Raw genomic sequence first — 27603 nt, 5'->3', positions numbered from 1 at the left:
AGAAAACATGGGCCTTTGGAAAGGCCAACACGATTCACTCCAGCAGCATTCCAGTCATGCAAACTAGTTAACTACCCAGGGAAGAAACACAAACCTTTGCCCATAGTTCCACTTATGTAAAGCCAACAAATTTGGCAATTTAAATATGGCACTTAATAGAAAGGTATTTTTTCCACTGAATATTTTGATGTAGTCCATGAAGTTGTTCTCATAGATCATTCATCCATTCACTGATTCAACAAATCAGTAGTATATGTGTGTAAAGAGCCCTCAAAGGAACAAGGCATAGATAAATTATATTGAAATGTTTTATGTGAAATAGCTAAAGTGGGACAAAGGACCATGAGCTCATAGATCATGGGGATGACTCACTTTGTATAGGGATTCAAGGGCAAAGAAATTGTGGCAGGTAGATAACGTGTGTGTGTGTGTGTGTGTGTGTGTGTGTGTGTGTGTGTATGACAGTTCTTGTCTCTTTTCTGGGCAGCTTGATAGCCGCCCAAATGTAAGAGCGATGGCAAAGGGTAAAAAATGAAGAATGCTGATGTTATTCACCTCATGCTTTACATAGCCTTTTGAAGGAAGATTGGTTTAGCCAGTAATTTTGGAGCTTGAAAAATATGTGTGTGTGTGTGTGTGTGTGTGTGTGATATTTTAATAGGGCTTTAATGATCAGAACACAACTTCTTCCTCAAAGCAGGAAATTAGGAATTAGATGTGCCAATATACAACATAACGCATATGTGAAAACATATTTAGGACAATTTAAAGAAGTATTTAATGAATTTAACATGTGGGGCTTTTACCTCACATGTTAATTACACATTGGTTTTATTGAGAGAGTGGAGCTCTAGAGTTTTGCCAATACTGGAAATGTAAAAAAAGAAAATGCGTGCAGCCATGCAAAAGTAGCCCTTCAGTAGCAGGGAATGAAGGAAATACTGAGAAAAGGAGAGGATTTAAACCATACACTCATATGTGGAGACTTCAGTAATGTTATGAATGGACCAAAATGAGTCTTCTTCTTGTCTATGAAATTCAAGCCATTTGTCAAGAAAGTCAAGAGATATGGGAGCCCTGGCTGATTGCCTTTCCTTGTTTAGAGCTACTCTGGTTTTCTTATATCTCAGAGCCAACATTTGCACACATTATATGCTCCTTAGCCTCATGATTCCTGTAGCTTTGCGGTCTATTACTTTTACTGTACAGTAGTTGCACTTTTCTAACTTTCTGTATGTTTTCCTTCTCTCTTTGGCTTCTGTCCCTACTATATCTACCATATTTCTTTTTTAAAATATTTTTTTTATTGTTTTATTGCTTAAAGTATTACAAAGGGTATTACATATGTGTCCTTTTTTCCCCCCACCCTTGACAATCCCCTGGCCTCCCCTATCCCCCAGTGTCTTATGTCCATTGGTTATGCTTATATGCATGCATACAAGTCCTTCGGTTGATCTCTTACCCCCCTACCTCCTGCCCCCCAACCTTCCCTGGCCTTCCTGCTGCAGTTTGACAATCAGTTTGAGGCAGCTCTGCCTCTGTATCTATTATTGTTCATAAGTTTATAATGGTCTTTATTATCCCTGAAAGAGTGAGATCATGTGGTATCTTTCCTTTATTGACTGGCTTATTTCACTTAGCATAATGCTCTCCATTCCATCCATGCCGTTGCAAATGGTAAGAGTTCCTTCTTTTTTACAGCAGCATAGTATTCCATCGTGTAGATGTACCACAGTTTTCTAATCCATTCATCTACTGATGGGCACTTAGGCTGTTTCCAGATCTTAGCTATGGTGAATTGTACTGCTATGAACATATGGGTGCACATATATTAAAATATATTTTTAATATGTTTGAACCCTGACCTGGGATCAAACCCAAAACCTTGGTATGTGCCCTGTTGGGAATCGAACCTTCAACCCTTCAGTACACTGGATGACTCTCAACCAACTGAGCCATACCAGCATTTCCTTGCAAAATCACTTTTTTTATTGATTAACGATGTACCCAAACTGGATATTTTCCTTGGGAGAGTGAACAATAAAAGTCTTTAGGATACACCACCATCTGGACACCCACACCACTGTGTTAGTTTAATGTTAGTCTAACAGAGAGTCCCAGGGATCTTTCACCACACCTCACCTCTTACCTCTCCCTACCACTGCTCAGCTACATGTAATTTTTGTGTGCTGTCAGCAAGAAAACTTCTGTGTATTAGTAAAGTAAATTGAGCCTGTTTTGCTCTTTCTCTAGACCAGTCATTTTCAACCGGTGTGTCGCAAGAAGTTTTAGAACATGCAATACCTATTTAGTCAGGGACAATGATCTCTTTTCCCTTACATTGTCAAATAAAAATATGACAACAGTCAACACTATAGTCATCTGGCATGAACTAATCAAAGTTCTACTTTTTTTTTTTTTTTTGGCAGATTGATAGAAAGGGTTTGTTTGTTTTTTGTCTGCTGCTGAATTTTATTTTATTTTATTTTTTCTGCTGCTGAATTTTAGTAAGTGATTTTGCAAGGAAATGCTGGTAATTAAGCTCTGTACTTTTTTGAAAAGTGATTTTGGTATTTCAAAGCTGGATTTGGCATTAAAAGCATAGTTATGCCTTGTAGAAAATGTCAGCAAATCCTAAAACTGTAGAATACGTTGGGTTTTGTTTTGTTTTTTGTTTTTTACAGAACTCAGTTCTGCGCAAAAATCTATCCCCTGGACCATTTCAGCAAGATGTTGTAACTAAGTTGTTTTAGCCAGGCAGCCTCTCCGTTGCTATAGCGAGTGCCTGTGAATCAGGTGTGCTAGCGCTTAGGAAGAATAAGGGTAGACTTGCTAGTCTCATTCTAATGCCGCAGGCTCCCTCACATTAAATTTTAATGGTTGGAAAATGCCATTTCCTGAAATATTTCAAGTGTCACATGAGTTCCTATTCATTTATGCATTTATAGACAATGATTCTTTTCCCACTGATTTTATCAGCTTTGGGTATTATTAGTTAAAGATTATTCTGGAAGCATAGCAAAACAAAATTATTTTATTATTTAAACTATTGTAGAGCTTGCCTCCAAAGGAGTAGGTTAGTATCTGCCCTCCCATTTTGTTTCCTTTTCAACAGCCTCTCTCTCTCTCTCTCTCTCTCTCTCTCTCTCTCTCTCACCAGGATGTTTTTAATTACTTTCTAATTTTTATAAAAGTCCTATAAATGACTTAAATAGAAATATAATTTATTACCCCATATAACAAGAAATCTCATGGATTGGTTAAATCAGAGGTTTGATGATCTCATCAAAGATGCAGGTTACTTCCATCTCTCTGCTTAGCCATGCTTTTATGCTCTCTTCAGCTAACAACGCTCATGTCCCAAGATGGCAGTCGCAGCACCAGACACCACACACAGACACATTGACATCTCGCAGCAGATGTGGGACTGTCTCTTCTTGTTTGTTTCTTTCTCATTATTGGTAAATATTTTATTTAGAAAAGTGCTGCATTTCAACAGAAAATGAATTTCTTTAGGGTAGAAAAAACCTTTCCCAGAAGTATCTCAGTACACTTCCATTGCATTTTATTGGCTAGATTTACATCACACACTTGTGCCTAAACCAATCACTGACGAGGAGGTTAGGATCACACTGATTAGCCAGGTTTTTGAACCTTGGCACTATTGGCATTTGGGGAGGGATAATTTTTTGCTGTGGGGACTGAAATGTACCTTGTAGGATATTGAGCAGTATCCCTGGCCTCTCCTTATTTGATGCCATTTGCACTTACCCCCTTGGGGACAAAAGTAATCCATCACCTTTTTGAGAACCACTGGCTTAGGTCATTATTCACTTACTCCATTGAATTGCTATTTGATGTACAGCCAGTGGGTAGTAACTCCCTAGTTCATTTTCTTTCTTGCCATTTTTCAACAAACAGACTGGGACTTTATTAAAAACTAGAGGCCCAGTGCACAAATTCATGCACAGGTGGAGCCAGCTGGCCTGCCCAGATCAGGGCTAGTGGGCCAGGATGGCCAGGGGGGGGGGACCCCCCCCAGTCGAACTCCTGGACCAGGGGATAATTTGCATATTAGGCTTTTATTATATAGGATACAAAATATATAAGAATGAATTACCTGGTATTACTAAGTGAAATCTAATTCCTGTCTAAATGCCAAATGGATAATAGAAGTATCCTTATAACCCATTGGTAATTTAGAACATTTAATCAAGGGTAATTTGTGTTGAAGCACCAAAATCATGACTGACTGGTTGAGTTCAGATGTTCCTACTTTTGGTCATATTCTTACAGCAATGCCTTAGATTCTCCCATTATTCATGTCCTATTTCTAATATATAAGACATTCTAGTCACTTTTATTAGCCATCCACTGGTGATGAACACTTGCATTCTGGATTAGATTGTCTGGCGAGAAAAAGTATGAGTATTTTTAATTCAATAGATATTTATTGGGTGCCAATTAGGTGATTAAGGAAAGTGACAAGGCTGAAATATTACATTGGAGAGTTAGAGAAAGCTCTCTGAGGAGATAACATTTTGGCCAAGACAAGGGGGAGAATGGAGAAATTAAAGAAGTGGACATGTCTGATTATAATGGCTCATAGTAGAGAGTTCTGATTTTATGATAAGAAAAAGGATTGATGGGCTTGGGGATGGTGTGTGATAAGCTGCTTTCCTTTGCCTGTTATATTTTAGTACTTGGAATGCAGTAAGATTCTCAGCTGGATTTCATTCCTTTTGTGCTATAACAGTTAGTGGGATATGCAAACTTGCGTACTCCTTTGTGACCCTCCCCCTTGTTTCTTACAGTAGCATTGCTGTCTTGGCTTCCAGTCTCTTAAGCACAAGCTCTTAGCCCTCCTAGTCCTCTAAGAAGCTGCAACCTTGTGTTCCCACACGAGTGGCTTCAGGCTACAGGGTCTGTGGCCTGATCTGGACTGTCACATTTGGTCTTACTCCACTGACCATGGAGAAAACATCTTCTGGGGAAAATCCCACTAGAAAGACTCTTCTTTAGGAGCAGGCCACCTTAATCTCGCCCCTCTTCCAGCCCCTTAGAGTCTTATGGTCTCACTGTGCCACACCAATCCCACCCAGGCCTCCCTCCTGAGGGCCTGATGCACACTGCATGGGTCCTACTGGCATCATTTCTTGGGATCATTCCCAATGTATGAATGGAGAAATAGAACCAAGGGAAGGACTTGCCTAAAGTGGTTTCACTGCCTTCTAGTCTTCTCTTAGACCAGTGCTATTCTAAGTGTGACCTGCTGGCCAGCCGTAGAGCAAGTCCATTGTCAATCTCAAAGTTTACGTATGTACTGGTAGGTATTTCTGCTGTGGTTTGCATAGAAAAGAATGACAGTCAGAGGGACTCTCCCAACTCCTTCATTTTACAAATGACAAGCCAGAAGCCCAGTCTTCCAGGCTAGTAGCAGAACCAAAATTGGAACCCAAGTCAATAGGATATGTAATACGTGGTCATCTAATACCATTTATAGCTCCAGGTGCACCCAGGAGTATTAATAAACGTGTCATGTTTATTGACTAAACACTGGCGTTACTGCCATTCCGGTTAGCCAGCCCCCAGGTCTGATTGCTCTCCCTGCAGGTCGTGCTGGAGCTTTCGCTCTTCGCCACCACTTGGGGGCCCGCAGATGCTTCGCCCCACTCCTCACGCCCCACCGGCCGAAGTACCACACAATGCCCGGCAGGGGGCGCTGCGATCACCTGGCCCGCGGCCCCTCCCTTGGCCAACCGTCGATTGGGCCGGCGCGTGACGTCACGCCGTTTTAGCCAAACAAATAGGATTCGGGGCGAGCGTTGGGCTTCGCCGCGCCGCGCTGGGCGCTCGGTCCGCCTCAGCGGAGGGGAGCGAGCCAGGCCTCCTGCCGCCGCCGCCGCCGCATCGGGGTGTGCAGCCCCGGGCCAGGCCCGGGCCGGGGCAGGAGCGCAGGTGGGTCGGGGCCGCGTGGCGTGGCGCTGGGGCAGCGCGGTCGGGGTTCAGCGACGGCCACCGTGGCCGTTCCCCGCCCCCTCCCGCCGCTCGCCTGCGCTCCCAGGACGCGGGGCGGGTGGGGGCGGGGGCGCCGCCCGCGGGTCCGGGGCGCGCGGCGCTGCGGGCGCGTCTGGGGCCGGAGTCGGCGGCCCGCACCCCTTCCCGGGGCGGCCTCCAGCCGCACGCGGGCCCGGCGCTGAGCGCCCCCGCGGGCCACGGAGGTCGGGCGGACCGGCGGGCGGGAGCGGGAGCGGGGTCCACGTCCGGGCTGAAGCCTCGGCGATGACGGATAGGCCGTGAGGAGGCAGCGGACCGGCTCGTCCACCGCCGGGACCAGCGGCCGGTGAGGAAGTCGGGCCCTGGGCGGGGGTCGCCGCGCGCGGTCGCGCCCGCTGGGGCTCGGCCCCCTTGCCCTTCCCGCGGCCGCGCAGGTGAGCTGGCGCCCGGCCTTCACCTTTCGAGCTGCCTTCGCCCCCGGGCCGGCGGAAGTCGCCTGCGGGCCGGCTCCGGTCGGCGATGAAGTCATGGTGCTGTGGGTCCGCGCGCCTGTGACGTCCGGGAGCGGGGCTGTGATGTCACCGCAGGCCCTTGGCCGGGACCTTGACGCGGGAGGGCCGGCGGGTTGCGGAGGGGAGAGAGGAAGTTCCGTCTCCTGTGGCCGGGGATCGCCGTGGATTTGAATCGAAAGTTGTTGGACACCAGCATTTTCCAGTTTTCATGTAGGAGTTGTCAGGTCCCTTAACCTCAGTATCAGGCACATTTGATTTAGAAACAGCTTCAGCAGAAGGACTTTTGGGGGCGTGGGGTTGGGGTGTTTAATGTAAATGCCTCCCAGGAATCTAAACTCATAGTTTGGTGGTTTGTGGATAGGAATTGTGGGGGGAAATAGAACTGATTTGCGTGCTGGTGATGCAGTTGCCTTACTCATTTTTGCAAGACAGTTTGGACATCATCTATCTGCTCGTTCTCATTTTTGTTAGAGAATGGCCTGGAAGAGGGAGAGCAGATCTTTTTATTACTGTTTTTTATTTCTGACATTGATGTTTATTGTGGAAAGTAATACAGATGTACCATTCCCGGCCTCCCCCGCCCTCCCCCCTATTGACCCCCTCCAGCCGGCCCCTGACCCCTCGCCCCGGGCTTTCACAACACTATTGTCTGTGTCCATGGGTTATGCATATATGCGTCTAAGTTATTTGGTTAATCTCTTCCCACCAGCCCACCCCCGCCTTCCCTCTGAAATTCGTCAGTCTGTTACATGTTTCTATGTCTCTGGATCTACATTGTTCATCAGTTTATTTTGTTCTTTAGATTCCACATATGAGTGAGATCATGTGATACTTGTCTTTCTCTGACTGGTTTTTTTTTTGCTTGAGAGTAGATCTTAAATGAACCTTTCCTGTTGTAAGGAGGAGGGTGTTTGAATTAATCCATTATTCTTAGATAATAATTACCTGAAGATTTAATTCATCCAGCTTGTCCCCGCCCCATGCTACCATGGATAATTGAGGGTTTTCTCTGGTTAGAGCTCAGTAACAAGCCCTTTTCTTGCTTTCTTACTAAGGCTGGGCCATAACAATATACATAATAATATCCCCGGACTGCTTGTCTGGACATGTAACTTTTTGTCAGTGGTGCTTTCAAATATGAAACCATAGAATTTTTTTTTAAAGTTTCTTGGTTTTCTTCCAGAGCTTTCAAAAGAGATCAGAGTGAAAGAGAGGCTAGTCATTTGCCATTACTGACTCACTCCAGGTTCAGCTTATCAATACTTTCATCCTGTCTTCCTCTCTGTAGAATCATTTACTGGAATCTAGTTTGGAAGGTAGATGGCTTAAAATTAAAGCATAATTACGATTTCGTGTTTTCAGTAGGAAGCTTGGATAGGAACCCTCAATCCTTTTTCACTGACCTTGACTTGTAAGGTAGGTTTTTTGTTGTGGTGGTTAAACTCTTTCCAGGCTCTTTATAAATTATTGACAATGTATTGTTTCTCTGGATTTTGCACCAATGTATAGAGGAAAGTTATGCTATACCTATTAACTCAGGAAATGAGAACAAAATTTTACCCTTATTAATTACTATTAGATTTGACTGGAAGTTCACAAAACAAAGCTTTCTTGTAAATCTCATTTTGATCCTCACCATACCTTGGAAATTTAGCAGCACTGTGTGTACTCCTGAGAGTTGTTAATTTGTTTTTTTTTAAAAGAAATTGGGAATTGTATGGTGACAATGATGAGTGAAGGTTCTGAAGACAGTATTTGTTTGGATCCTCGGGACTGATAGGTATTGATGATATTGAGGGTATTAATCAATCTATTATGATGAAAGGATCATGGCAAGATATTATATAATGAAATTGAAAGAGGTATAAAAAGAACCCTTGCATGTGTCTTTTCTGTGTGGCCTTTCTGGGCCAGGCTACATGGCTCTGTTAATTAAGTGTACTGGTGTAAATGGGAAGGGGCGAAGTAAAACTAAATGTGAGTTGAAAGGTAAATAAATGATGATAATAAAATAGCTCCTCCTTGGCAGTGCATTTCAAATAGAGCGGGAAAATGCACTGCCAAGGAAGAGAAACTTTTATTTTTCCTCATGGAAAATGAGTTAATAGGTAGAGGATGAATGTCTGTGTATTCTATGTGACTGAGGAACAATGACAGTAATAAAAAAAAAAAGCCAGTTTATGCATATAGTTGCTTAACTATTTAACAAGTCATAATTCTTCTGAAACATTTTTCCAAAGGATGCTTTTCACCCAGGCCTTGCTGTTTTAGGTCTATGAAGCAGCTTTTACTTATAAATGGAAATTTATTTAGGATCGGGCGTATTATTATTTTAAAATATTTTGTCATTATCCAGATTACAGCATTTGAAGGGATTAAATCAACCAGTCATTAGGGATATAGCATTTTTCTGATAGATAAAAACAAACATCATGCAGAATGAAATGCTAAATTTTAGAAATTCTTTAGGATATGTTTATTGGATCAATTCTGTTAACATGTAGAATTGAAATTCTTATACAAACTTTCTACTTGATTTTCTAAGCTTAAAGTTTATGCTAAGCCAGTTTAATATGGTTTTGATATTCTAGTAAACATATTAACAACAACAATTAACTTGTTTTAATATTTTTGGGGAGAGAATGTACTAATCGTTAGAGACATCATTTGGTGTTATCTTCCAAAATTTGCAGCTGTTCAGAAACAGATACTTGAGGGAAGCTACTATGGTATAATGAATGCCTTCCTTGTTAGGTTATGTGTGACAAAGGCAAAATTCAACAAGTGCATAATCTGCAGTCCTTTGGAAACAACAACAAAAAGAATAGATTAGCGCCAAATGCATTTAGGTCATTTGGAAATTGAATTCCTGTCAATCCTTATCTTTGCATAATTTATCTTCTCCTTTAGTTCATACTTATGGTATTTTGAAGCTGATGAACTTACTGTGTTTTCTGGGAAAGTATTAATGATTAAAATGTAGGTGTTTCCTAGTGATAGTTCAGTTTATCAGACTTTAATTTCCAGCTGCATCTTCTGTTTAGCTCCACTGAAGAGGCTCCAGACCTTTTCTTTGAAAATCTTTACCTTCAGAATCCTAGCACATACATTTACTATCCTCAATACAGTGTAGGTATAAATGTGAAACTAAGCTACATATGTGCTTTATATTATCAGGCATGGGGTTCATTCATCTAACAAACATTTTTTGAGTACCTCTGTGTCAGGTACAATTCACTCAGATGAATTGTCCTTACTGCAAGGACATTATGTTTTAACATTCCTTTGCTATGGAGGACCATAATTCTAAGGGGCCAGAATTGGACCAAGAGGATAAACCAGTTATGTTATACCAGGTTGGCCAGAGGTCTTGTCTAAAGGCTGGTTTAAGGATGTATTAAAAGCTCAGGTAAAAAGAATGGCTAGTAGATTATCAAAGGGTCTAGAATCCATGAATTTGAATAATCCTAGAATAAATGGAGTTTAAGTGAGTGAGCTCTTTCTTTGAGGCAAGACTAAGCACTTAAGGCCAGACTAGTCTTTATATGCAGTCTAAAATTGGAGGTAGAGAGAAGAGGAACAGTCTAGACATCCCAATCTCAGAGGCATGTTATATACCTTCTTTGTTATCAGTCCTTTTCTTTAATTGACAAAGTTCTGAAATATGTGAGCCTCTCACAGCCTTCATTTCCACTATTTGCTTTCTTTCCTTAACATTTTATAATGAAAACCTTCATAGAAGAGTTGCAAGAATTGTTTGTATATTGAATACCTAAATACCCACAACCTAGATTCTGCAATTCATATTTTATAGAATTTGCTTTTCTGTATCCATTCTGTCTTCCCTCTCTTCTTCTATCCACTCATTAGTGCATCTCATTTTTGTTATATTTCAAAGGAAGTATACTTTACCCTAGTATGCCTATCATGAACTATTTGTTTACTAGTTTTTTAGGTAAAATTTATATACTGCAGTAAATACAGATCTTATGGGAAGCATTCCGTTAGGTGGGATAAGTTCATACATCTATGTAACCCATAACCTTGTCATGCTATAGGACCATTACCATTACTATAGAAAGTTCCTTCATGCACGTCCAAGTCAGTTTAACTTTTTAATTTCCTGCAATCTCACTTCCACCAGTATCTTCTGAAACTACCTGTTCAAAGAGCCTGCTTTGTTAGCACATTTGGGTGACATTTTGTTAGGTAATCAGAATATAAAGACATCAAGAACACAGGCCCTGTTTTCTCTCTCTCTTTCTCTCTCTCTCTCTCTCTCTCTCTTTCTTTCATTACTCCTCACCCAAGGATATTTTTCCCACTGATTTATAGAGTGAGTGGGAGGGAGGGAGGAAGGGGTGGGGGGAGAGAAAAGCCGCAGCCAATTTGGCTCAGTGGATAGAGCGTTGGCCTGTGGACCAAAGGGTCTCAGGTTTGATTCCCGTTAAGGGCGTGAACCTTGGTTGCAGGCTCATCCCTGGTCCAGGCTCTGTTTGGGGCATGTGCAGGAGGCAACCAATCGATATGTTTCTATCATATCGATGTTTCTCTCTATCTTTTACTCTCCCATTCTTCCTAAAAAATCAATGGAACCTGCAACCCAGGTATGTGTCCTTGACTAAGAATCGAACTTGGGACCCTGCAGTGCACAGGGCAATGCTCTAACCCAGCGGTTCTCAACCTGTGGGTTGCGACCATAGGAAAACACATATAGCACATCAGATATTTACATTACGATTCATAACAGTAGCAAAATTAGTTATGAAGTAGCAACGAAAATAATTTTATGGTTGGGGGGGTCACCACAACATGAGGAACTGTATTAAAGGGTCGCGGCATTAGGAAGGTTGAGAACCACTACCACTGAGAAACATAGGCCAGGGTGGCCTGCTCTCTCTAAGCTTATAATTTAGTTTGGGTTTTAGTTTAGGTATTGCCAGAGAAAGCTTCCTATGTATGGGTCTTTAATTGGGCCTTTATTTTAGGGGCCAGATTTATTTATTTTTAATGGACTGTGATTAGAAGTTATACTATAAAGGAACAGTTGTAACAAGGGTGGTCGGGACCCAGTTTTGGAAGGAGTTTGAGCATTATCTGTACCCATGACAATTTAAAATTTTTATATTGATTTGAGAGAGAGAGGAAGGGGGAGGGAGGGAGAGAGAAGAAGGAAAGATCGTATGCATTCATTGGTTGATTGATTCTTATATGTACTCTGATTGGGGATCAAACCCGAAACCTTGTTGTATAGGAACAATGCTCTAACCAACTGAGCTGCTTTTTGAGGAGGAGAGTAATGTGAAAACTGATCTTTCAGTTAAATTCTTATCCTCTTGTCATCTTTGGGATTTATTTGTATAGAAGACCTCTTCATCTTTTGAATTCTCTTCTCTCAGTTCTTTGCTTCTGATTTCTTCTGATTTCTCAGCTTTGCTGATAATTCTCTTACAGATCCAAACTATTGAAAGCTTTGTTCTTTACTCTGTGGTATTTCTTGTAATCTTGCCTTACCTCTTAGGGCTTCTCCACTTTAATTCTTTCCAGGTTATGCTTACATCTGTATCCATAAGCTGTTAACTCTTGTTAGGTTTCTAACTGTTAATAAAATGCTTCTCTTTGTATATCCCTGTTTACTTTAGCATTTTCTCTAAGTAGTTGTAGCAAATGGGATTATTGGGAAAGGAAGATATGTAAACTTTGAGTGGACTGAATGGACAGTTTAGACTAAGTTTCTTGGAACAAAAAAGATACTGCAGAACTTGCCTACTGCCACCATGGACCATGTTGTTGAATCAGAATGCTGCTGCCACCATACTTAGGCAGAAGTTTAACTTCCATAGACAGAATCATCATTATATAATACTTTCTGTCCTCCATTGGCCACATTTATGTCATATGTAAAACCTGAGCTTCCAGGGCATCTGGAAATTGTAGTTTTTAGTTGTCCATCCTCTATGACAGGAAGTCTTTATGAGAATAGATTGGAGTAAGTACTGAGTGAATATTCAGTACACTCAGTTTGTGAAAACTGAACTAATTTTCCTCAGACTCCCTCAATGTGACAAGTTAAACCTTTTATAATTTTGCTGTTTCAAAGCATAGACTTAGGTATTATTCTAGTTTCTTAACACATTGCGGATGGATCACGAGAATTTGCCAGCTTTTGTTTAGTTCCACTTCATATTACACAGTGTTTTACAAAGTATCATACTTTAAAAAGATAGTAGATTGTAATAAATGACTTCATGTAATAAATAACTTCAAAATGCAATGGGTATTTAATTTTAAAGCGTGCCTTTAACATTTATGTAAAATGTTTTTTGTACTCGTTCAATAGAAACTTATCTGGCCACTGGGTAAAGCTAGCAATAAAACTACTGGTCCACAATGTGTTAAGATAGAAACTACTGAAATCAACTGTACCATTTAGATTTTTTATATTGTGATAACAAAAACCCAACTCAATTTACTGGCTGAAAAGTCCAAAGGTGAAGCTTGATCCACTTGTACTTATGTGATCAGAACCTCATCTTCCTCAACGTCTGCTTCCATGGTGTTTTGTGGTTAGAGCATGTTTGTCTGCAGCTCAAGCCCCACATCCTCATACCATGAATTTCAGAGGAGGGGAAGAAGAGTGCTTCTACAGAAGCTGTAGGGCAGGTCTCTTGATTTTTTTGCTCCAGAGACCCTTGTGGCTTATAGGACCCCCATTCTGAGTTATATTTTTTAAAATGAAATACACAGGACTACAAAGAAAACAGTTATATTAAAAATATGTTTGGCTTTCGATTGAGATGGCGGTGTAGGTAAATGTGGTACTTGTGTCCTCCCACAACTGCATCGAAATTACAACTAATCTACAGAATAACCATCATTCAGAATCGTCTGAAATCTAGATGAACAGAAGACCTACCACTAAGGATGTAAAGAAGAAGCCACATTGGACATTCCTCGTAGCAATACTTTTTAAAAATATATATCTCCTCAACAAGGGAAACAAAAGGAAAAAAAAATGGGACTGCATCAAACTAAAAAGTTTTTGCACAGCAAAGAAAACCATCAACAGAAAGAAAAGATAACCCACTGAATGCGTGCACAAGTGTTGGCAAGGATGTGGAGAAAAGGGAACCCTCATGCACTGTTGATGGAAATACAGAATGGTTCAGTTATGGTGGAAAGCAGTGTGGAGTTACCTCAAAAAATTAAAAATGGTACTGTCTTATGACCCAGCAATTCTATTTCTTGGAATTTTCCTCAAGAAACTAAAACTCTAATTTGAAAGAATATATGCACCCCTATGTTCATTGTATCATTATTTACAATAGCTGAGATTTGGAAGCAGCCCAAGTGTCCGTCAGTAGAAGAGTGGCTAAAACAGCTATGGTACATATACACAGTGGAATACTACTCGGCCATAAAAATGCAGGATATTTTACCCTTTATGACAGCATGGATGGACCTGCAGAATATTATACTAAGTGAAATAAACCAGTCAGAGGAAGGCAAGTACCATATGATTTCACTCATGTGGAATTTAATGAACAAACAACTAACAAGCAAAATAGAGACAGACTCATAGATAGTAGTCAGACAGCTCTTGTGGAAGGGGGCACTGGGGAAGGTGGGTGGAGGAATAGCAAAAAAGAAAAAAAACTCATGGACATGGAATACGGTGTGGTGATTGTGGAGGGTGGGTGGGTGGAGGTGGAAGAGGGAACGGGGGATAAATGGTGATGAGAAAATAAGGGTTTTTAGAAAGGAATAAAAATTGAAGAGGCCACATTGAAACTGGTATGGAGCGGGGAGCAGGGTGGGGGGGGGGGGGCATGGAACAGGCTGGTCCAACATCCTTTGTGGTAGATAAAAACCAGGAGGAATATCTTGGCTGCGGAGGTCCCTTGTGAGTAGCAAAGGGTCCTAGTCCCACACCAGGTCCCCCAGCCTAGAGTTCCAGTGCCAGGAAAAGAAGTCCCTGTAACTTCTGGCTGTAAAATCCAGCAGGGACTGTGGCTGAGTGAGATGGCAAGCTGCTGGAGTCCCAGGCAGTTTTAAAGGGTCTGAGCACAAACTTACTTGGGCTCACTCCCTCGGAGTTCCATCCAGCACTGGGACAACATGTCAGAAGGCTTTGGGGACATATGGAGAAGAACTGTCTGGTATCAGAGCGAGAGCTGGAGGGGCAGTTTTTCTCTCAGACTTCTAGAAGTGTTGGCAGAGGCCATTGTTCCTTTTGAGCCCTTCCCCCACAGAGCTAGCAGGCAGGTACCATATCTGAGTTTCAATCAGCCTATCACTGTTTGCCCTACACTGGTGATTCCCTGAGACCCCACCCAGTTTGTGGGCCCATCCAAGTCATTTCCAGTGTCTTTTCCATATGAATGGCCTGTCTTGGCTCATGCTTCAGATTTTCCTAAATTCTCTTAAACAAGCAGCACCTGGCCTCAGTGTGCCCTGTACTTCTCACTAAGTGGTCGGAGGCCCAGTATTAGTGGCAGCCCCCTGGGTTGGAAGCTTTGCTTTACCTGGGCACCTCCGAGCCCAGCATAAGTGGCGGGCATCTGCAGCTTGCTTTATAACTCATGCTAGGTGGCCCCAGGCAAAACAGGGTTGTGGCTGACCTTAACACATTGTATGCGGGAAACGTACTTATACGTTTTATGTATTTATACGTTCTACCAGTGTAGTAGAGCGTGGGACACGTATTAATACGTTTTTTTATAGACTAGTGGTAGAATGTGGGTAACGTATAAATACATAAACTCAAGTTATCGTAATTTTACTGAACGTTGCCATTTGCGCAAAAAATTAGCAAAAATGGCCCATGCCTGTTAGCGCGCGATAAAATCTACTCGCAAACAATGTGTTAAAAAAGGACATGGAGTCCTAACTGGTTTGGCTCAGTGGATACAGTGTCAGCCTGCGGACTCAAGGGTCCCAGGTTCGATTCTGGTCAAGGGCATGTACCTTGGTTGCAGGCACATCCCCAGTAGGGAGTGTGCAGGAAGGCAGCTGATCGATGTTTCTAACTCTCTATCCCTCTCCCTTCCTCTCTGTAAAAAATCAATAAAATATATATATATAAAATAATAAAAAAATTTAAAAAAAGGACATGGAAACCATAAAAATGAGCCAGTCAGAAATGAAGGCTACACCAACAAATTAATATTTTATAGGGAATCAAGAGTAGAATAGCTGAGGCCAAGAATCAAATTGGCGATTTGGAATATAAGGAAACAAAAAATGCACAATGAGAAGAGCAAAAAGGAAAAAGAATCCAAAAGAGGATAGTGTAAGGAGCTTCTGAGACAACTTCAAGTGTACCAGCATTCATATCATGGGAGTACCAGAAGGAGAAGAGAGAGAGCAAGAAATTGAAAATCTATTTGAAAAAATAATTACAGAAAACTTCCCTAACAAGTCCAGGAAGTGCAGAGAGTTCCAAACAACATGAACCCAACAGGCCCACACCAAGACAATCATTTAGAATTGAAGGACAGATAAAGAGCTTCCCAGACAAGAAAAAGTTAAAGGAGTTTATCACTATCAAACCAGTATTACATTAAATGTAGGGTCTTTTTTTAAGAAGAATAAAGAAGAGAAAAAATTTGAACAATAAAATGACAATAAGTACATACCTATAAACAATTGAATCTAAAAAAATAAATGGCCAAGCAGGACAGAAACAGACTCATAGATACAGAAAATATTTTGATGGTTGCCAGATGGGAGAGGCGGTTGGGGTGGGTGAAAAAGTTGAAGGGATTAAGAAGTGCAAATTGGTAGTTACAGAATAGTCATGGGAATATAGTCAATAATATTCTAAAAACTGTGTATGGTGTCAGATGGTACACGATTTATTGGGATGATCACTTAGTAAATTACATAATTACTGGAGTATACACCTGAAACTAATGTAATATTGTATGTCAACTATAATTGAAAAATAAAAAATGATTTTTAAAAATCCCAGTCCAGCCGAAACCGGTTTGGCTCAGTGGATAGAGCGTCGGCCTGCGGACTGAAGGGTCCCAGGTTCGATTCTGGTCAAGGGCATGTACCTGGGTTGCGGGCACATCCCCAGTAGGAGATGTGCAGGAGGCAGCTGATCGATGTTCCTCTCTCATCGATGTTTCTAACTCTCTATCTCTCTCCCTTCCTCTCTGTAAAAAATCAATAAAAAATATATTAAAAAAAAAAATCCCAGTCCACACACTGATATAATACAAAGGATCAGATTGTCAGGTCAATCATGAATTAGAACTCTTGCCCAGTGTCAGGCTTCACTAATAATTCCTAGGATAGGCAATCAAGAAGCAGATCTGGGACATGGAGGATGGCTCCTGCTGTGTGACGTGATTTCCCATGATCTTATCATGGTTGACCTCTTCTGAGCCAGCAAGTTGCATGTCTATTACAGGAAGAAAGTACCTGAGGGCCAACCTCAACTATATGGTTTTTCTTCTTTGACTTATTAGTATACAAAATATTTGAGTAAATTCCTAATGATTGAACTATCTTTGATTTGTCATGGTATTTATCATTTTTAGGTGTTTTGAAATTTTTAATTAAATTCTAAATTTATAGTAAAAAAAAAAAGGAAAAATAATATATATTTAACCAAATTATTTTTTAAATTATAAGGTTAATATGTGCTTCTTTGTTAAATAATACTTTAGTCCAAATAATATTAAATATTCTTTATTAAATAATAAATTAGTCCAAATAAGTCTAATAAATTCCAAGTAGTGATGAACATGTTTGGAGGTGTAACTGAAGATCATGTGATAGGAAAATATCTGATTTCTACTTGTGACAGTGACAGATATTGTTAATATTGTGGTCTGGTGACTGAATTCACAATGGAGGGATATGCTGAATTTCAGTTGGAGGTTAGTAAAGATATAATTTTTCCCCTTCACCTGAATTTATAGATAACCCAGAATCCTATACCTAAACCCCTTGTGGGGAGTCTGTGAGCCACAGCTTAAGAACCACTGCTGGAAGATAGTTTATCTCCCCAGAAGCCCCAGCAAATGTCTTGTATCTCATTGACTTTGGATTACATTTCTGACATTTTTGAACCAGTCACTGAGAATATGGATATCTATTTGGTTTAGCCAGTATGAGCCTACCCCTGGAGCTGGGGATGGGGTCATTGCTACCTATGCAGCATGTTGGGAGAGGAGTGAATTCTCATCCAGGGGTTACTGGATGCTGAGTAGCAAATAGTCGCTGTCCATTATGTCATACTTAGTTAGTCCTCTCTCCTTTGCACTCATAGTTATCCAATTATTAAAAGTTTTAGTGAATCTTTTACTTGGATTTGTCCTTTCCTGATCAGTCACTCTGGTAACATCCTAGGCCTCCAATATGGAGGATGTGTGATAGTCCATTGGGTTGCAAAAAGAAAAATATTAGAACTTCTATTTATTTTTCTCATCCTTTTAGTATTTATTTTTGCTTATGTTTATTCTCTTTGTAAAATATAGTAGTACTAGAGACCCAGTGCATGAAATTCGTGCACTGCGGGGGGGGGGGGATTCCTCAGGCCAGTGTGTGCCCTCTTGTAGCCCTCAGGGGATGTCCAACTGCCGCGGAGGTGGGAGAGGCTCCCGCCACTGCTGCTGCGCTCACCAGCCATAAGTCTGGTTTCTGGCTGAGCAGCACTCCCCCTGTGGGAGCGCACTGACCATCAGGGGGCAGCTCCTGCATTGAGTGTCTGTCCCCTGGTTGTTAGTGCACGTCATAGCAACTGTTCGTTCTGCCATTTGGTCAATTTGCATATTAGCCTTTTATTATATAGGATAGGATAAGACAGCGGTTCTCAACCTGTGGGTCATGACCCCTTTGATGGTCGAACGACCCTTTCACAGGGGTTGCCTAAGACCAGGGGTCCTCAAACTACGGCCTGCGGGCCTCATGCAAATACAAATATTGTATTTGTTCCCGTTTTGTTTTTTTACTTCAAAATAAGATATGTGCAGTGTGCATAGGAATTTGTTCATAGTTTTTTTTAAACTATGGTCCGGCCCTCCAACGGTCTGAGGGACAGTGAACTGGCCCCCTGTTTAAAAAGTTTGAGGACCGCTGCCTAAGACCATCTTGCATATCAGATATTTACATTACGATTCATAACAGTAGCAACATTAGAGTTATGAAGTAGCAACGAAAATAATTTTATGGTTGGGTCACAACATGAGGAACTGTATTTAAAAGGCCAGAAGGTTGAGAACCACTGGGATAAGAAATGTAGTACAGTGGTGTATACACACATACACAACACATACACAACACATACATACATACACATATTTATGGGCACACGTTAAAATTGTTTTAAATCATGGGAATGGGAGGTCAAGAAAGTTGAGATGACCAGAGAACAGTGCTGTTCAATAGAAATATAAGCTACATGTAATTAAAAATTTTGTTAGCGCCCTAGCTGGTTTGCTTCAGTGGATAGAGCGTCAGCCTGTGGACTGAAGGGTCCTAGGTTTGATTCTAGTCAAGGGCACATGCCTGGGTTGCGGCCTCAACCCCCAGTAGGAGGCGTGCAGGAAGTAGCCAATCAACGGTTCTCTGTTATCATTGAAGTTTCTATCTCTTTCTCCCTCTCTCTTCCTCTCTGAAATCAATAAAAATATATTTTTAAAAAATTTCTGTTAGCCACATTTTAAAAAGTAAAAGGAAACATCTAAAAATTTTAATATTATATTATTTAACACAGTATATCCCAAACATCAGGATTTCAACATGTAATCAATATAAAAATGATTGAGATAGTTTGCATTCTTTTTTCATACAAAGTCTTTGAAATTCATTGTGCATTTTACACTTGAAGTTCATCTCAGCTTAGACTGGTGTGATATTTCAGGTGCTCAAAAGCTGCATGTGTCTAGTGGCTTCTGTGTTGGATAGCACAGATCTAGACCAGTGATCAATCTGAATTTAGATATCTATAGTTGTCTCTGTTAATAGTTTTCATAAATCCTTTACTTGCCCTCTTTAGTCTTTTTATACAGTTGCCAGGTTAATTGAACAAAAATTCCACTGGGATCGTGTTACTCCCCTGCACTAGGCTTTTGTGGGGGAAAAATAAAATATACATATACATATATTTATATTTATATTTCAGAGAGGGAGAGAGATAGAAACATCAATGATGAGAGAGAATCATTGATCGCCTGTCTCCTGCACACCCCCTACTGGAGATTAAGCCTGCAACCCGGACATCTACCCTGACCAGGAATCAAACTGACCACTTGTTTCACCTGGTTCATAGGTAGATGCTCTACCATTCAGCCACACCAATCAGGCTGTGGCATCACATTTAAGAGTAGCTCTTAAGACTTTTTGTAAGATGGTGCATCCTCTCCCCCATCACATGTCTCTGGGATTGCCTGTGACAAATCTGGTGCTCAATTAGGCAGTTTCCTGAGCCTTGCTTTTCCCTCTCCAGTTCTCTAAGTGTAGTCATCCATTATAAGAAGCCTGTTCCAGTAAAACCTCTTTGGACTCTCCAGTCCCTCTGCAGTCTTTCCATTTCCTGAATTCCTGTGGTGTATATTGAATACTCAGCCACTTAGCACTTCATTATATATTGATGTTTATTGCTAATTGCTTCATGTGGATTAGTCTTATCTCCCCTACTAAATTTACTAAATTCTAAGCTTCGTATCATTTGTCCCCAAATTGTAGACACATAATTAAAGGCTTAGCTTTTTTTCCTTATCTTTAGGGACATACCTGGACTATCTCTGGGTTTAAATTTGTAGCTTTAAGTTGTTTTATTTTTATTCTGTTTTGTTTTCTACTCTGCTGGTTAACTTAGACACCTTCTAGCAGATTCAGTTGTAGGAGTTTGTGTATTAAAATGTTCATTTGCTTCTTGAAAATTAAAAATATTGTTTATGAAGTAGTAGTATTTGTAGTGGTAAAATCACTCTTGGAACAAAAGTATTGATTATCTGAAATTTCTGAAGGTGAAATTTGAGTTTAACAAGGAAGTCTCAAAGGACACATTTGCTCTATTGTCTAGGAACCAGGAGAGGTAAACTTGTTTCCCAAGTAGGGCAAGAGATTTTATTTCAAGTTGTCATCAGAATTATTCTCTGTACTTTCTACCCACCAGTCACTTTAGTCTGTAGTTCAGGCAGTCTTGCCTAGATGAAGATTTCTACCTCCATGACAGTGTTTTAGCTTATTTGGAATACTGCAAATAGGAGTATGAAAATGGATCCTGAAAATAAGTCCAGCGCAGGTCATGGGCTTTATGCTTTAGGGATCCTATTTTTCACTTGACATTTTCTATGCCTGTGTTTTTTTTAACATGTTATATGGTTAGCTTAGTAAACTAGTTATACACTAACATTTTTAACTTGTGGAATTTCAAGGCCTGTTTATTATACATTTACTTTAAAAAGTGCAGTATATTTCATATGCCAGGCACTATGCTAAGTGCATTAGTTAACCTCTGTCACTTTTATCTTTGCACTATTTTACAGATCCTTTATATGTAGTCTTTGGCAAGAAGTAGCCTTTATTTAAGAATTTATTTTTTGTCTTATTTAACACCTTGTGGGGTTTTTCTCCCTTTTTGGAAAATATCATTAATTATTATTAATCCAAATAAATATTAACATTTCTAGAAAGTTTACATTTTGTTTTACTAGCAGGAGGTTGTAACTTTCCCTCAAATTAAAACAACTTTACATTCTAGTTGCACTTATAAGACTATAGTATAAAATATTTTTACACTTAAAAATTATGGTATAGCCAGAACCGGTTTGGCTCAGTGGATAGAGCGTCGGCCTGTGGACTCAAGAGTCCCGGGTTTGATTCCGGTCAAGGACATGTACCTTGGTTGCGGGCACATCCCCAGTGGGGGCGTGCAGGAGGCAGCTGATCAATGTTTCTCTCTCATTGATGTTTCTGGCTCTCTATCCCTCTCCCTTCCTCTCTGTAAAAAATCAATAAAATACATTTTTAAAAAATTATAGTGTAAGACATTTTAGAAGTACTGAATTTTTAAAAAAATCATGGTCTTGAAATTTAAGTGAAAACTTAAACCATGTTAGCTACATTTTATTTCCGAATCTAAAAAATGAATTATTTTATTCCTTATTTGATTCAGTGGCTTAGACTCTGTATTACAGATTTTCTCAGTCACTTAAGATATTCTTGGGTTTATTACCAAAAAATTGCTTGACTCTTATTGTAGTTGTTATCTTGTTTTACTTTGTGAATCTACCTTTCCTACCCCGCTTGAATTTTAATTATCTTATTTTAGTAGAGAATTAGGAATTGTAAAGCTTTTTATAAGATTTGTTCCTTTATGGAAGTTTCATGGATTTCCCCTCCTGTTAAGGGACTTAAGAAGGGGAGCGAGGCCTGGCTAGTGTGCTCAGTGGTTGAGCCTTGACCTATGAACCAGGAGGTCACGGTTCAATTCTGGTCAGGGCATATGCCCAGGTGTGCTGGGTTGCATATCTGGCACTTCGGCCAGACGGGTCATGCTTTGCTGTCTGTTCCTAAAACACATAGATAGGAAGGTACTGACATCAGGCCAGGCCTTGAGATATGATCTTATGGCCCCTTCCCAGCACGCAGGCCTTCTTTCTCAGAAGGCCTGGAAGTCTCATTCCAAATTTGGGAGACAAAAGACTGGGAAAAGTATAAATAGAGTTTCCTCCATATTGGGGGGCCCAGAATTTGAAAGACACATTTTTCTCTGGGCCTCCACAGAATTTAATAATAAAATGTAACCCCTGTAGTAGCTGCTGCAGTTCAGCCTCTGCTTCGGCAGGGTGCTGTAACTGTGGTCAGCTAGCCAGCTTAATAAAGGCTCTTAATTTAAATTCTGAGTCGGTGGTCTATCTCGCTGAATAACACAGGTTGTGGGCTCGATGGAGGGGAGAAGGGGATGCAGGAGGCAGCGGATCAATGATTTTTTTCTCTCATCATTGATGTTTCTATCTCTCTCTCCCTCTCCCTTATAAAAATACTATAGGCCTGGCACGTGAAATTCGTGCACAGGTAGGGTCCCTAGGCCTGGCCTGCAATCAGGGCCCATCTTCCCCAGCTGCCAGCAGCTGGCTCCGCCACCTGTCGCTGCCCTTTGTGTGTGGGGCGACGGGCAGGGCTATGAGGGCCCCAGAACCACCTGCATCAGCCACCACCCACCCCTGGTTCCTGGTTACTCATCAGGCGATCAGAGCCTGCCGGTGGTGGGCTTTCTGTGCTAGGTGTCCGATAGGGCCCAGTGGCTCAGCATCCCCAATTACCTGAGGAGAACACTCTTGGTGCACCCCCTTGTGGTCTTTGTGCACAGTCTTGTTGTAGTTAAGCCTTGATTGTTGTAGGTATCACTGGGAAGAATTGACCTCCAGGCCAATTGTCTATGAGAATCAGCTGTGTCTATGGTGGGAGAACTTCTGTGCTGAAGACACCCTTATGGGGCAAGACTTGCTTCAGTGGGGCTTTGGTGCTCTGAGTCTGCCCCCTGAGTGTGTCCCTTATGGATCTGAGGAGTTGTAATCTGGATGGTCCCACTCTGACCACTGGGTACACAAGCTCTTGGATCTCTAAGGAGGTGCTAATTTAGCCTCTGCCTGAGGCTACCCAGCAGGAGCTATGGAGAGATTTGCAGGTTCTTCTTCCTTGTTTGGGTTTTGGAGGTGCCCAGATGAGGCCCAGCTATGAAACAATGCAAGCTACTGTGGGGCCTTGGGCCTTCTTTTGGTTGTTCTGGGTCTGTCTGGCCCAGCTGCAGTTTGTTAGGCAATTTTAGATCTCAAAGGGCCAGCCCATTCATATGCAAAAGCCTCTGGGCACAGTTTAGGTGGGGCGGGGTCTCAGGGAATCAACAGGGTGGAGCAAGCAGCTATGGCTGATCCTCAGTCCTGCCCTAAGAGGTCCCGAGTCTCAGTGTCCCGGTAATCGCTGCAAGCACCTCTGAGAGAAAGCCGCCCTTGAGTTCCGCCTGCTGCCAGACAGTCCAGTTTCTCCCCGTATGAGTCTGGGTCCCCAGAGACTCGCCTGGAACTGGAGTCAGGGCCGTTGGTAGCTTGTGCCTTCCTCGCGATTGCAAAAGACACAGATGTCCTCTGTTGCCAGCCCTTTCCGTGCACACTCGAGCCTCCGTACCTCTGCACTTTGCCGGGAGCTGGTCCATCCTTGCTGTTTCAAATGACCTGGCATATATGGCATACTGTTCTTAATATGTTTGCTCACCTTCTTGGCACTATGTGTTTTAACCAAGGTCTCCTCTCTGAGAAAGGTTGTTTCCCCAGGTAGGGATTTTCCCCTGAAGTTAGGGAGGGAATAAAACCTAAGTGCCAGGCAGGTAATTAATCACTTTAACTATGAACAATCATGCTTAAGCTACATAATCTTTACTCCCTGGAATGGAGATAAGAAACGCTCTAACCTTTGTAATAGAGATTGATAGGATTGAATCAACTGGTATAAATACAGATGTAACAAGACAGCAAGACACAGAACTTAGAACACAGAACTTAGACACAGAACCTAGACACAGAACCTACACAGAACCTAGAGACAGAAGAACTTCGCTGGAAAGAACATGGCAAAAGATCCTGGACAGAAACTGGCCTCAGAACCTAGAGACAGAACCTAGCCAGAGAACATGGCAAATGATCCTGGACTGAACCTGACTACAGAAATTGGCAAGAGAACCTGACTAGAACCTGGTGACTAAACCTTGCTGGAGAACCTGGACAGAACCTGGCTGGAGAACCTAGCAAGAGAACATGGACACAGAACCTGGCTGGAGATCCTAACCAGAACTTCGCTGGAGATCCTGATCAGAACTCGGCTAGAGATCCTGGCTAGGCTGCTGATCAACTGAACGCTGTCTCCGTGTCATTCCTTCGCCGACTCCGTCCACACCTTTGGGGACCCCTGGACCTGCTGGGGTTGGACCCCAGCAGCACTTTACTTCCACACCTCCTCTGAGTCTCAGTGTGCTTTCTCTTTCCTTCTAGTTGTAGAATTTCCACTCAGCCAGCCTTCCTGTGGTTCTGGATGATGTCCGTTTTGTCTTTTAGTTGTATTTTTGAAGTGGTTGTGTGAGGCAGCAATTTCAGGTGTTTACTTATGCAGCCATCTTAGTTTCTCCCAATTTGTATTTCTTAATCCCTTCATCATTTTTACCCAGTCCCCAGCCTCCTCCCCTCTGGTAATCATGAGTTCATTCTCTGTATCTATGAGTTCTGTTTATTTTGTTTTCTTAGATTCCACATAATAGTGAATCATATGGTATTTGTCTTTTTATGACTTATTTCACCTAACATAATACCCTCTAGGTCCATACATATTTTCTCACGACACGATTTCATTCTTTTTTTATGGCTGAGTAATAAATATATATGGCACATCTTTATCCATTTGTCTTTGGATTGGAGCATTTAATCCATTTACATTTAACATTTATAGGTATGTAGTTATTGCCATTTTATTGCTTTCTGATTGTTTTTGTAGTTCTCTGTTCCCTTCTAATTATCTTGCTCTCTTCTCGTGTGTTGATGACTTTCTGTAGTGTTGTGTTTTTTATTCCTTTCTCTTTATTTCTTGTGTATCTCTTGTAGATTTTTGATTTGTGTTTACTGTGTTCTTCATATATACTAAGCCATGTTGATAGCAGTCTATTTTAAGTAGATTGTCGCTTAAGTTTGAATACATTTTAAAATCATTACCATTTTTACTCACCCCCTCCACATTTATGTTTTTGTCATTATTTTTTTACTTCTTTTGTGTGTTTATGTGTATCTCTTAATTTACTGTTGTAATTACACATGCTCTGCCTACTTTTGCCTTTAAACCTTTGTACTCGCTTTAGTGTTGATTGATCCATTGCTTTTATTACATGTTTGCTTTTGTCAGTGAAAATTTTTTCTTTGCAATATTTTCTTATTCATATTTTTAATTTTTTTTCATTCTTTTTAAAGAAGTCCCTTGGTTTTGTGGTGATGAACTTCAGCTTTTTCTTGTCTGGACATTTGGTTCTTTTTATAAAATATTTCTTGTGGTTTTCAGCTTTCTAACCTTTTACTTCAGTTGCTAAGGGGGCTCAGATAAATTATATAAAGTATATTCTAAAGTTGTAATTTTTATAGAATAAGTGTTTTTAAATGTGTTTTAAACTTTATAAGCTTTTGATTGGGACTTGAAGAAAAATTCATAGTAATTTCCTATGCCAGTGATGGCAAACCTTTTGAGCTTGGCGTGTCAGCATTTTGAAAAACCCTAACTTAACTCTGGTGCCGTGTCACATGTAGAAATTTTTTGATATTTGCAACCATAGTAATACAAAGACTTATATTTTTGATATTTATTTTATATATTTAAACGCCATTTAACAAAGAAAAATCAACCAAAAAAATGAGTTCGCGTGTCACCTCTGACACGCGTGTCATAGGTTTGCCATCACTGTCCTATGCAACCAGGTATTATTATGAGCTGTACTTAACCAGTTAACTGCCACAGTATTTTGAATTTAATTTGAAAAGTTCTGTTGCTTGCATCTATAGACACTTATGGCGTACAATGGTTAATTTTGAAGTGGGAAATAGCATAAAAAAGGATGTATATGCATATGTTTTTCCACACCACACGAGAGCAAGAGAATCAGAAGGGAACAGAGAACTACAAAAACCATCAGAAAACGATAAAATGGCAATAACTACATACCTATAAATAATCAGAGAGCAGACTGCTACCATAGCACATGGCATAGCACCTTGTACTTGGTAAATCACCTTTTTTCTCTAATTAAAGTGAATCTTTGGAAAGTGGTAGAAAAATTAGTAGGCTACCTTCAGGGGCATGGGGGAGTGCTTTTGAAATGATTGCCTATTTAGGTAAAGAAACTTAAAAGGGGCCAATATCTGTGCTCTACAGATAGAGACTTTGAGATGCTTTCAGTGCAGTATCATCCCACTTTATCTGGAAGTCAGATTTCTGTAAATCTGTTTTGTTTTTTTGTTTGTTTTTGTTTTTTAAAGCAATGAAGGCCCAGTAAGCCAAAGAACAGGATATACGTATTTCTTGTACTTAATAAGTGGGCTTTGATGTCAACCTCAGGCCCCTTCCTGAGGTCTTCCTGGTTTAGAATAAGAGATGGTGCCTAGCACATGGTTGGTGTTCAATAAATATTTGTTGCATGAATATTTATAAATTTATCTTTGTTTTTGTTTTGCTAGCACAGATATTTTGGGGAGGACAAGGGGATATGGTTAGAATAATAACAATAGCTGATTTGTTAGGTAGTGGTGGCATTGTTAATCAGCTAGAAATGTGTCATTTACTTATGATTATTATTTGTTCTCTCTTTCACCACCAGAGTGTTACTATTACCAGTTCCTTGAGGGCTTGAACTATTTATTCACTTTATTCAAGTGCCTCATAGGTGCTCAACAAACATTTGTTGAATGAATGAAGGTAGGAAAGTAACATGTGAGAAAGTTAGCTATAAAATAATTTACATTTAAAAAATATATTTAAAAATATTATTTCTATTGTTTTTAAAGTTTTGCTTTTGAAGACCACTGTGTTCCATAATGATACCAAGGCAAACAAAGCTGTGCGAAGTTTAGGGACTCTATATTCTCTTGGTGGAAAAGGAACTGAGTTTTGGCTTGATGAAATACATCATCTGCCTCAAGCCCCTAACATTTTTTTTTTTTCCTGGTGAAGTTGCTTCTCATAGTCTTCAGTGGTGGTTTAGTTAATAAAAAAGAGTCTCTAGGGTTGAAGGAAATCAGCCCTCCCACCTTCCCTCCCTCCCTCCTCCCCCTTCCTTTTTTCCTTGCTTATTTTATGTGCATTATCACTTTTAATCTTTTTGTTGTTAATCCTCAACTGAGGATATTTTTTCCCCATTGATTTTTAGAGAGAGCGAAAGGGAGGGGGTGGGAGGGGAAGAGAAGGAGAGAAGGAAACATTGATGTGAGACATATCAATTGGTTGCCTCCTGCACATGCACTGTCCAAGCTGGTGATAGAACCTGCAACCCAGGTACCTGCCCATGACTGGAATTGAACCAGAGATACTTCGGTGCTTGGTCTGATGC

At 40.8% G+C, this 27603-nt stretch overlaps 1 protein-coding gene across 1 annotated transcript in view; it reads left to right on the top strand.

Moving 5' to 3' along the window:
• The first annotated feature begins 5845 nt into the window (after nucleotides 1–5845).
• Nucleotides 5846–27603, top strand: part of FBXO34 (F-box protein 34) — an 88331-nt gene continuing 66573 nt past the window's right edge. The window contains exon 1 of the mRNA XM_081113738.1: nucleotides 5846–5958. The gene's annotated coding sequence lies outside the window, so the exon portion shown is untranslated. The remainder of the gene's footprint in view (nucleotides 5959–27603) is intronic.

This window comes from Myotis nattereri (assembly GCF_964212035.1).
Source record: "Myotis nattereri genome assembly, chromosome: 1".
NCBI classification, from domain to species: domain Eukaryota; kingdom Metazoa; phylum Chordata; class Mammalia; order Chiroptera; family Vespertilionidae; genus Myotis; species Myotis nattereri.
This window is presented reverse-complemented; position numbering and strand designations above follow the sequence as displayed.